The sequence below is a fragment of the Gigantopelta aegis genome, chromosome 6 (genome assembly GCF_016097555.1).
Source record: "Gigantopelta aegis isolate Gae_Host chromosome 6, Gae_host_genome, whole genome shotgun sequence".
Lineage (NCBI taxonomy): Eukaryota > Metazoa > Mollusca > Gastropoda > Neomphalida > Peltospiridae > Gigantopelta > Gigantopelta aegis.
This window is the reverse complement of record NC_054704.1, coordinates 422,688-435,167: the sequence shown is the minus strand read 5'-3', so window position 1 is coordinate 435,167 and position 12,480 is coordinate 422,688. Positions and strand designations below refer to the sequence as shown.

Below are 12,480 nucleotides of genomic sequence, written 5' to 3'. Positions count from 1 at the left end.
AATAGCGGGACGGGGCGCCCCGCTTAAATGCAGCAGCGAGAACACTGCTATAATCCCCTCTGGGTGTAGGTCAATATCTTGAGACATTGTGGAAAAAAGATAAAGTTCAAGGGCCATAATGCTGCCACAAATGAATAAATCGCCATAAAAGTCAAACTTGATCTGTAACAGTATGTCTTAAAACTATACACAAAATTTCAATTTTTTAAACTTAAGTTAATATCTTATTTTGGTTTAACTTACATTAATAATTATTAAACCTAATAATGTTTGTCCTAATTAGTCATCAAAACACCACATTGAATTAAAACTTGTATTACCTCATAAAACGGGTATTTGAGAGACTTACATCAATGTTATGATTTATAATGGATAATAGAGAATAAGGAAGGAAGAAAACGGTTATATGGCGTCAGACATATGCAGGGGACAATATTTCAAAATCCGAGGTAACCGGAAGTCAGTTCACATGTTTTTTTACCTAGGTAACCAATTGTTCAGTTATGTGAATTATATTTGCGTAACCCATGGGTTACCTGATAGGTTACCTCAAAATTACGTTAAAATTATATATATTTTAAATCAATAATTTTTAGCTCAAAGTTAAAACAAAATACAAAAGGAAACATTTTATAAAACACTTTCTTTAATACTTGCTAAATTTAACAATATGAATGAATGAATAAATATTTAACGACACCCCAGCACGAAAAATACTTTGGCTATTGGGTGTCAAACTATGGTAATGCAAACAAATAAAGTGATGATCAACATTAATATAAAAATTCATTGTAAAAGGACTAAATATCAGTGCCAGTACTGAAACAAAATCGACACATTTGGAGGGAAAATGCCCATTCTCTGGTTCCTCTGAAGAATAACACACAACACTCACTGGCGCATGATTAGACTAATAAAAAATACATATTAATAACAACATATAAAGACTACCATTTGGTACTGATAATATAAAAAATTTGGTATACAGCCAATTAAAAGAACTACAAAAAAAACTAACAACAAATGTCCAGTTCCTATAACTATATGTATAAAACAGTCAACTCACTGATACGCAACGGTCACTTTATCGATTGTACGTCTATACTACAATGACGTTCCAAATGTTTGTTTTTTAAAGCTCATTAAGCGATGTTAGTATTATTCAACTTCTGTAACCCTTTTGGATTCTTGTTTAATCTTAAAACCGTTTTGAACATTTGTAAAATTATAGCCAATTCAATATTATGTCTACATATATTCCTTTAGAGATAAAATAGCAGCATATAACTTAGCCATACCCAGCGGTCCGTGCACATATCTTTAAAACTTTTGACTCGACTCTATACTGAGCATTTAGTTTAGACTGGTCGCACGTTACAACTGTTGCAATATAACTTTGTCTACTGGGCGCATCAAGTTTCTAAAAATCAGTCTAAAACATTTGTCGGAACACTAGTAGTATGTCTGCATTAATAAACTTCCTGTAATCGTGAAGTTTGCAAGTCATAATTTCTAAACGTCTACAGGTCATGACGTAACCGATTTGCGGTTTGCGTAAATTTAATTTTGCATAACCGACAAGCGAACAGAATGGCGGTTTGCGTGAAATATTGTGCCCTGCATATGGTTAAGGACCACACAGATATTGAGGGAGGAAACCTGCTGTCGCCACTTCATGGGCTACTCGTTTCGATTAGCAGCAAGGGATCCTTTACATGCACCATCCCATTGACAGGAAAGCAATTTGTGAAAGGACAGCATTAAAAGGTCCGTCTTAGACCAAAAAAAACGAACCGACCAATTAGTGGCGAGTTGGGGCACTGCTAGTCTTCCGGTACGATCCTTACTTTCACCGAGAGATGGACTATAGTTTGATACAGCTGGCATCAACTATGTGTTGCACTAAAACTGCATACCCTGTTACCCCATTTTCAGGCCCTAATCTTGCCGGCGAAATGAACGTTTTCTTTGCCGAAAGTGGGCTCAAGTTACCGAGTTATTAGCATTAGTGAGAAGTCGAAGTCGCCTTAAAATGGTGGACATAATCCGATTTCAAAAACAAAATCATACAACAGACATCAAGACCCTGACTTTCTAGTGTCATTTCTCACTTGTCGCTGTTTACATGTCGGTCGGTGTTTTCACTTGTCGCTGTTTACATGTCAGTCTGTGTTTTCACTTGTCGCTGTTTACATGTCGGTCTGTGTTTTCACTTGGCGCCAGACATCACCACACGTCATGCCAGTTGTTGTGACCAGTCAAACGTTGTTAATTCTCGGCTACATTAATTCCAGTAATGCCAAAACATACTACTTAAATGTTTCATTTTAACATAACACATTATCAACTACTAGAACTACTATTAGAACAGAGTATAATTCAGAATTTTTCATGGGGAAATATACCAATAAATGTTCACTTCACCTATTTTTATCAAACCTTTCCCCTTTTTTCTGGCAAGGGAGAAATCACTTCTGTTTTGTTTTCAATTCTAGATTATCATTAGGGCCTGAATTTATGTCCAAAAACTGTTTATATCAACTGGTGTACACTGAGGATTTTACATTGGGGGAGATGGGGATCGGACAACCCACACTATGTAAGCATGTATGATTTTATAAAATTTAATAAGGCAAGACTTCTGAACGTTCCAGCATTCAGTTCATTCAAGCTTAGGTTTAGGGTTAGTGATAGTTTAAACACAGTTTGATTGGGGGGATGGTCCCCGTGTCACCCCCTCAACTACGCCACTGTTTATATCGCAGTGACGGTAGAAAATGGGGCGGGACGTAGCCCAGTGGTACAGCACTCGCTTGATGTGCGGTCAGTCTATGATTGATCCCCATTGGTGGGACCATTGGGCTATTTCTCATTCCAGCCAGTGCACCACGACTGGTATATCAAAGGCTGTGGTATGTACTACCCTGTCTGTGGGATGGTGCATATAAAAGAACCCTTGCTACTAATCTAAAAAACTGTAAATAAACTGCACGAATTTGTCTTTGCACCCGCACCATGGTTTTTTTTTTATTACTGATGCATTCCATCCTAGCCAACTAAGGTAAGTCAACTAGGGTTCCAGAAGCAAAGACATGCAGGAAAACCGATACCCAACTATCCAGATAGCCTGAAGACAAACCAAGTAAGCCTACTAAATTCCTATATTTAGGGGACGGGAATCAAAATTATTCAAGGCATTGAAGGAGAACATGACATGGTAATAAAGTCTTCCGACGCGGAGGCTTGCATTACCTATTTACCTCATCATGACATGTGAGATAATGTACGAGCGAGTGGACGAATCGTCCGCATGATAATTAATACAAACAGCAATCTAATTAAAATTAGCTCCACTATTACATGTGGATCTAACAGCAGCCAGTTGTAGCTCATGTCCACCAATCAAAGTAAAGTTTGTTTTATTTAACGACGCCACTAGAGCACATTGATTTTTTATCTTATCATCGGCTATTGGACGTCAAACATATGGTCATTCTGACACTGTTTTAAAGGAAACCCGCTGTCGCCACATAGGCTACTCTTTTTACGACAGGCAGCAAGGGATCTTTTATTTGCGCTTCCCACAGGCAGGATAGCACAAACCATGGCCTTTGTTGAACCAGTTATGGATCACTGGTCGGTGCAAGTGGTTTACACCTACCCATTGAGCCTTGTGGAGCACTCACTCAGGGTTTGGAGTCGGTATCTGGATTAAAAATCCCATGCCTCGACTGGGATCCGAACCCAGTACCTACCAGCCTGTAGACCGATGGCCTGCCACGACGCCACCGAGGCCGGTGTCCACCAATCAAAACCTTACTTGCAGAATCATGCCAGTGATTTGAAAATAATTAGAAAATATTCCGAATTATTCTGAGGGTATACGATATGTTTCATGTGAATTACGATAGCCTTATTTAGACCAGTAGAACTAATTTTAATCAGATTGCTAACAATACTGTGTAGTCTCCAATGTCCAAGTAACATTTCATCACTAAATAATAATTTAAATATTGACCAATCACACTTCGCCTTTTATAACGTTATTTGGGAGCATACAAATTCTAAAAATATCGGGCGACTCTATTTTAGTGGCCGCAGTACAGCGAACCATACCAATACGTACAGGATGGGTTATCAGTCTTCATTTTTACATTAACAATTATTTATTTTATAAAATAAAACTTGTTTTAAGGCATTCGTAATTCACACGAAACGTGCAATAGTGGAGCTAATTTTAATTAGATTGTACAAACAGTTAATAAAAACTGGATATTAATGTTGAATTCTAACTCTATTTTACTTTTTTGGTTATAGTATACCACAAAATAATGTTAAGAAACGATTACAATGTCAAAGAAATAACTATTAATATGTTGGAAAAAAATGCACTCATCGAGTGGACGAATTGTCCGAGGTGAGTGGACGAATCGTCCGTGGACGAACCGTCCGGTGGACGAATTGTCCAGTGGACGAACCGTCTGAAAAGCAAATATATGTAGAAATAATTTTCGTTTGCAAAACTAAAAGTAATAACGCATATAAATCGACAATGTCAATTACACCTTTAATTTTAAATTAAAATTCGTCCATCATTGTTTGCACGCAGAATACAGTCTAACATAAAATAAAAATTGCCAGTACTGAAGTACAAATCACAGAGTACAAATGTCTTGATAAAAGTAAATACAAACCTAGGAATAGTACACGCGTATGAATGATCATGTAATGAAATGGTAAAAACACGTGCGTAACAGCGTAACAGAAATATTTCTAGCGACCAGTCCTACAAAATGTGAAGCCCAACGAATAATTTATCCAGTTGTCCGGCCTTTCTAGTGTCTAACGGAAGACGCAGAGTTCGGACAGCCAATTAAGGTATGACCTAACGTTGCACAGTAGGGCTCCAGCTGCACATCCACATACCACAGACTTACATAGTAGATTTGAACAAAGAGGAAGAAAAAGAGAAGGGTTGGAGAAAAGGGTGCGGGTATAGTGAGTAGGAGACTACAGAACGTGGATTGGGGAATTTCTAGCCTAAAATTAGTGTAAACTTTAGCAAAAACGTTTAGTGGCAGAACTTTATGTATTTTAAAGTAGTTTTCTTCATTTTCTTGTTCACTAAATTCTGGATTTCCCAATAAACTATTTTAAGTTAGTTAGTTAGTTAATTAGGTATGCGGTCAAAATGGCCCCATGATGAAACGGCCCTGAACATGCAAGTCAAAACGGCCAAAGAAAAAAGTCAAAACGGCCAAAAGAAATGGTCAGAACGGCCAATAGGTACTATCACGTTAAATTAATTCCCATTAGTAATAATTAGTAATCAATATAGCCTATATCACAGGCAGTTCAAAAATATGTATAAAAATAACCAAAACAAAGGAATCACTGGTAACGATTTATTAGCCTACACAACGCAATTTACTATTGTAATTAAGACCACCAATTAACATTTTATTTAACAACACTGATAGACCGACCCGGCCGTGTCCCCCGGACGAGTTCCATGTGGCGCTACTCGTCGGGATGTCGTGCGTGTCCGCCCTGTAATTCATTATTTTAATAATTCAATCTCAGAAAGGGAAGGGGGGGGGGGTAGAGTTCCTAGTGGCGCTACTCACCCGGGGGCCACAACGGCCCTGTTCCCCAATTTACTAATATAATTAAGACCACCTAGTATTTGAAAAGACCGATAGACCGATCTTTGATACCGTCATGATCAACACACATCCTTATTTTGAAGGACGCATCAAGACTCTCCTGCATTTCTCGACACTTGTGTAGATGAAATACATTTTTAAAGTATTATATCTAAGGCCGTCTTGACTTTTTTTCAAGGGCCGTTATGACTACGATCCGTTAATTACGCGTGTGCAAGAAATTGTGCGGAGTGGGTGGGGTGCAATGCTCTAGACTGGCGAGCGAAGATTTTGGGTGGAAAATATATTTAAAAATAAACTTTTCCCCCCAAAACACCCGCTCTGTGCATATAATTGTGGCGAATAACCCGAGTACGGTAAGAGTAAAACGGTCATGTGATAAGTTACACGCTTTCTAACCGTCAGATACCAGTCTATATCAAACGGTAGTCAAAGATTCCCTCTCTAATTCTCGGAACCGAATATACGGGTACTTCGACCCCTAGCGGCCATTGTTTATCACGTGACGCGGTGAAGCTTATATTTAGTTACGTATGGTTTGATAGTGAAATGAGGCAACTTTGGTCGATCATTTACAACAGTTAACGGTAACGATGCCTAAATATCGTTTTACAAATTTCCAAAAGAAGAGACTAGGCGCCGCTTGTGGGTAGGGTCATTAAAACGACAAACCTGAACTGGTGATTTGTCGACTTTTTTTTAGGTCTAATAATGCCTACATTGTCCGATATAATAATTTATCCATATTTAGTAAACGTTTGCTAGACTTGTTTGTGCGCTTCACGTTAAACCAAATGGACACGACGAACATCAATCAAATAGGTTGCGAACGTTAGGAAGAACATTCGTTGGCTGAACTGAGGACAGCTCTCGGTGCGAAAATACGTCATGCTTCAGTCAGCTAAAATGTTTTTTGTCATGTAAAAAGAAAAATGTTATGTGTTTGAAATATATCAACAAATAAGCTGACTTCGCTTGACACGATTCTTCGTGACAATTTCTAATCGCTAATTATTAAAATGCAGTTGGCTTGGATTTTTTTTGTTTTGTTTTTCATTAAATAACGTACAAATGTGGGTACGAACTGGTATGCCGATGTTCCTCTGGTTACGAACTGGTATCCCTTTGGGTACGAACTGGTATGGCTTCCCTCACAGAATGTGACTACGTTGACCTTAATGTTGTTGCTTGTTGACACCAACAGAGAAGCATGTGCAGTGATAAAAATCCCACATTATACTGTAAATAAAATACACCATTCCATCGTCTTCCATGACCCCCCCCCCAACAAAACGATGGGAGCCTGGCGATCTCGCCCCGTGTCGATCTCGCCCGGGGCGACTTCGCCAGGACTTATTTTCATCCTTAGGCGAAGTTATCATACATATTAGACTTGCTAGAAGACATATATTACAACATATATTATAGTATATATCTACTGTCATTATCAGCATGTTTTTGTGCCAAAACTACAGGGTTATACCACTTATACTACTAGTTTTGTGTTGGGACACGCTGTGGCGAGATCGCCATATTTACTTCCGTGTTGCATGTCTGTTTAGCGAAGTCGCCAGTACATTATAACTCAACAATATTCAAGTTACAAGCTGTTTTATGTTTACTTCATTAAGTAAATACATGTGCAGTAGTCATGTTTTGATTTTCTTGTTGTAAAATGTAATACATTGGTAGTTTACATTTCTGACGATTTCACTTGCAAGCCGGGGCGAGATCGCCAGGATTTTCCAACGAAGCCTGGCGATCTCGCCCCGTGTCGATCTTGTTTTTTCTTTGTTAAGTTTACAGTTTATTATAATAAATACACGTAAAGTACACATTTATGGTTTGTTTCATCATGTAATGTAACATTTTTTAAAGTTTACATTTCTTATTATTTCACTTTTTCAGGCTGTGGCGAGATCGCCAGGATTTTCTCAGTGTAGCATTTTTATGTTGGTGAAGTTGTCACACGTTACTACGCAACTATTTGTCATAAGTGCACACTTTGATGTTCAATTTGGTATAATAAATATATGAACAAGACAACATTCATTTATTGTTTTGTTTTTATTGTGTAATGTGCAATTTTTTAATAATAAATACATAAACAGTACTTACTTGTTTGTTTTCTTGTATAATGTGATATATTCGTAATTATTAGTTCTGTCCATTCCACTTCAACAAGCTGTGCCAAATCACTATGATTTTATTGAGTGATGCATATTCGTTTATTTCATTACAGCAAATAAATAAATGTACCGTTCACAATTTACTGAATTAATGCCATAATTAGTTGATTAATCTTGATTGACTGATTAACTGTTCACCATTACCCCCCGATTACAGTGTGCACAGTATTCACTGTCATAACGGAACTCACAAAACATGCCTTGTTCTATTAATTACACTGCTGTTTTAATTAGTTGAACGTTGTTAACCTCTTAATCCATTAACTGTTATAAAAAGCTTCTCACAAATATGAAACACATCATTCGCTTTCAAATACTGAGATAGAATTTACAAAATATGGCTGCTAACGGATGCCTTGTTTGCGATCATCCAGTTCGTCCACGTCAGGAGGGTTTGCTCTGTGACGGTTGCACACAGGACGTGCAACAGTGGCATGAGTCGAACTAGATATCGCCAGTTAGTAAATTCACAGGAGCCGTTTAACTGGACATGCGTTAGGTGTTCGGTCCAGGAGGACACCATCGGTGCCCCTGCGGCTGAGAGCACCCGACAACTCGACTACTATGATGAACTCATGGAAGTCTCTAGAGATGACGTTGCCGAGGTTCAGGTAATTATAATTTCTTCTCTCAAATGTGTATATATAAATAATTAATTGATGCCGGACATACTATTTGCCTTATTATATATATAAGTTAATTTTTTAATTATGGCAACGCAATAAATCAAATACATTGGATTATATTGGTGTGACGCACTATTCATTCGTCCAAAAGACCAATCAAAAGTATAATATATATTCAAGTAATAGTTTGTTTGGCCATTAAATATGTCAACAATATGTGGCAGAATTATTTTTTCACGTTTACTGTATTCAGTAATTGTCTCGTATAAACAGACCTACACACAAGGAAATATTAATTAACAAGTAATACATTTTTTACAGGCTACTTACGTAGTTGAAAATCAATTTCAACTGGAGGCAATACCCACCCCGACCTTTTGACATCATAGAGGATTCCGTTGTCGAAGACCGACCACCACCAGCATGTGTTGCTATACAAACTGCATCCACTTTTGCAGTAGTTAAAGCAGCAACCATCAGAGGAAAAAATAAACTCTTCGACAGCGACGGGTATTCTTACGTCGAAAGAAACACACTTTCAGGTATGAATTTTATCAGTATCTCATTACTTTATTTTATTTATATTTATTATTGCTACTATCGTCTTTCGGTGAAAAGTTTTGTAGGTAAATATAATTCCGATTCCAATATAATAAAAATGTTATTATTATTATTGTCATTATTAGTAACAATATTTGGGGAAACAACCTGCATAGCAAACATTTAAATGCTAACTAGTAATTTTAAAAAATAACAATCAGTCAGATGTTCTTTCTACCTTTCTTATTATGTACTTAAAGTAATACTGTTAATTTCGGATAATTTCAGATGGCACCGTTGTGTGGCATTGTGCGACTAGAAACGCACAGGTCAAGCATCGGTTAGACAGCAGGCTGACCTGTTTGTGGCTGGTGAGCACATGCACTGCCATGTACGGCAAATAGGAGGCGCAGTGGTTGCGAAAATGACTGTAGACATGAAGTTGGCAGCGAAGAGTGATCCCTTCAGATCAGCAGGGAGTATCGTTGATCAGCTAGTCCAGGAACATTTAGGTCCGGCTGCCAACGATCGATCGTCTAGTACACACAGCAAACTACTGTCGCCAGACCAGCCGGCCGAAGAATCCAACTGACTTCTTAAAAGGTGACAAACAATTAAAACCTTGTTTGTACGTGAAGCTATAAGCCCTTAAAATATTTTTTAAATTGCTATTTTTTAACTACTAGTAGTTACTAGTAGTAACGTGTGACAACTTCACCAACATAAAAATGCTACACTGAGAAAATCCTGGCGATCTCGCCACAGCCTGAAAAAGTGAAATAATAAGAAATGTAAAAAATGTTACATTACGTGATGAAACAAACCATAAATGTGTACTTTACGTGTATTTATTATTATAAACTGTAAACTGTAAACTTAAACAAGAAAAAACAAGATCGACACGGGGCGAGATCGCCAGGCTCCGTTGGAAAATCCTGGCGATCTCGCCCCGGCTTGCAAGTGAAATCGTCAGAAATGTAAACTACCAATGTATTACATTTTACAACAAGAAAATCAAAACATGACTACTGCACATGTATTTACTTAATGAAGTAAACATAAAACAGCTTGTAACTAATATTGTTGAGTTATAATGTACTGGCGACTTCGCTAAACAGACATGCAACACGGAAGTAAATATGGCGATCTCGCCACAGCGTGTCCCAACACAAAACTAGTAGTATACGAGGTATAACCCTGTAGTTTTGGCACAAAAACATGCTGATAATGACAGTAGATATATACTATAATATATGTTGTAATATACGTCTTCTAGCAATCCAGTTCTTGAATAGAGTATATTCCTTTATCATTAAATTTGTGTGATCTTTATTTTTCATTTAATCTTAGTTGCGTGGATATTATCTATACTTGTATTTATTTTGCCATACCATAGCTACTACATCTTATTTATTTTTTAATTTTAAAATAAGTTTATACTGCTAAATTACACACATATAATAATTATAATATAGGCCTAAATTCTTGTTTAAACTTTTTTTTATTTTTTTGCAAATGTGTCTGTAGCAGGCCTGCAGCAAGAAAATATAGGTCGTCTCCCCCCCCCCCCCCCTCCGTGTGTTTAGTATTTTCTTTGGTGCAGTGTGTGTGCCTTTGTTTCAGTATATATATATATATATATATATATATATATATATATGCCAAATTTCGAGGGAAATCACTAATGCGTGTGTGTGTGTGTGTGTGTGTGTATATATATATATATATATATATATATATGTATGTATGTGTGTGTGTGTATATATATCTATATATGTATATGTATACATATACATATACATACATATACATACAGACATACATATATACATATATATATACACATACACATTAGTGATTTCCCTAGAAATTTGTCAAGGCATGGTAGACCAAACACTTTTGGGGTATTTTCACCATTTTCATTAAAAATACACAAAAATTAATTGAAATAAACATTAATGTAATTTATGTGCTTGCTTTAATAAATGAATGGCAAAAGATGTAAAAGGCATATTTTATTAATTAATAATACCTTTTTGGGCGTTTTATAAAGGCAATTTTAGAATTAATTAGTGAAAAAGGCTTATTTAATCTCAGGGCAACATGGTGCTGATTAAGGCAAGATGGTGCTAGACTATTGAGGCATGGTGCTGCACTGTGCTAAAACAAGCTAGGGAAAACACTACACATACATGAATGAATGAAATGAATGAATGAATGTTTAACGACACCCCAGCACGAAAAATACATCGGCTATTGGGTGTCAAACTATGATAATGCAAATAAATAAAGTGATGATCAACATCAATATAAAAATTCAAGGTTTAAACAAAAACAGTAAAGAACTGTGCAAAAATACAAATACAAATATCACAGAATTTTACGGACACCGAATTTTACTAAACTTCAATTTGTGCTGTATTGGCCATTCTCAACTACACATACATATACATAAATCTAAAAATACATAAAAATCTATTCTATTGTGGATCAATGTAATTTGGTGGTTGTGGTACATTTGTAAATTTGACTTGTTCAAGTTAGAGGACTTACCTTTTTACATATATATACATGTAGTTTCATGGTATTCTACAGTTCAGTGTGTTTGTGTGTGTAATCTGCTTTAGAAATTACCTGCAATAAAATGAATGGTCAACTGCCATATCTGATATTTGTTTTCCATTTTGAAAACACTGTTTGACATGGAGAATATAGCATTTAACTATCTCATTCATATATTTTCCTTGAATATGCTACATAAGTGCATCTACATGAGGTAATTTAACCCGGGTTAAAAGCAACTTAGGTTAAATATGTGTAGTCTAGTAGAAGGCATACCGATATAGATCAGTTTATTAACAACCATATTTGCCTCCTTTCTCCAGCTGTATACTATTAAAAAAAAAAAAAAAATTAGTTTTGTAGATATTACTTAATTTGAACTGCAATAACAATTCCAATACAGCACAAGACTGAACAAGAAAATATCTGCAATATCCATGGTGACTAGATATAAAACAACACAAATATTATACATATATATATTAACCATTATTTACTCGGGTAAGTTTTTGTGTTTTATTACTAAATATACCAGGTTAAACCCTATTATTAAAACATTTGCATGTTTGTTCGACAAGGTAACACATGTTTTATTAGGTTGTAGACCTCGACATGAAAATAACTGAGGGAACTGATTATTTGCTCCCTAATGTAGTTTATGGGGGCCAATTTAAAATATTACCATATTGATACTACATGTATATAAATTCACATGCCAAAGGAAACTATATATTATTCTCCTTGAAAGTAATCTCAGGTGTGATGGGTAAGTACCGGGTAGAGAGAGATATTGCTCCCCCTAGATGTCAAGGTCTGAGGATGGCTATTTTTTGTTGCCTGCATTCAACCGGTAAGGAAGGGCAACATCATGTGGTAATTTTGCAATCTGTAAAAACA

At 36.3% G+C, this 12,480-nt stretch overlaps 1 protein-coding gene across 1 annotated transcript in view; it reads right to left on the bottom strand.

The window, feature by feature from the left end:
• The window catches only part of LOC121376381 (HEAT repeat-containing protein 1-like), a 74,425-nt gene extending 67,633 nt beyond the window's left edge, over positions 1-6,792 (bottom strand). The window contains exon 1 of the mRNA XM_041504231.1: positions 6,752-6,792. The gene's annotated coding sequence lies outside the window, so the exon portion shown is untranslated. The remainder of the gene's footprint in view (positions 1-6,751) is intronic.
• Between the last annotated feature and the right edge of the window lie 5,688 nt (positions 6,793-12,480).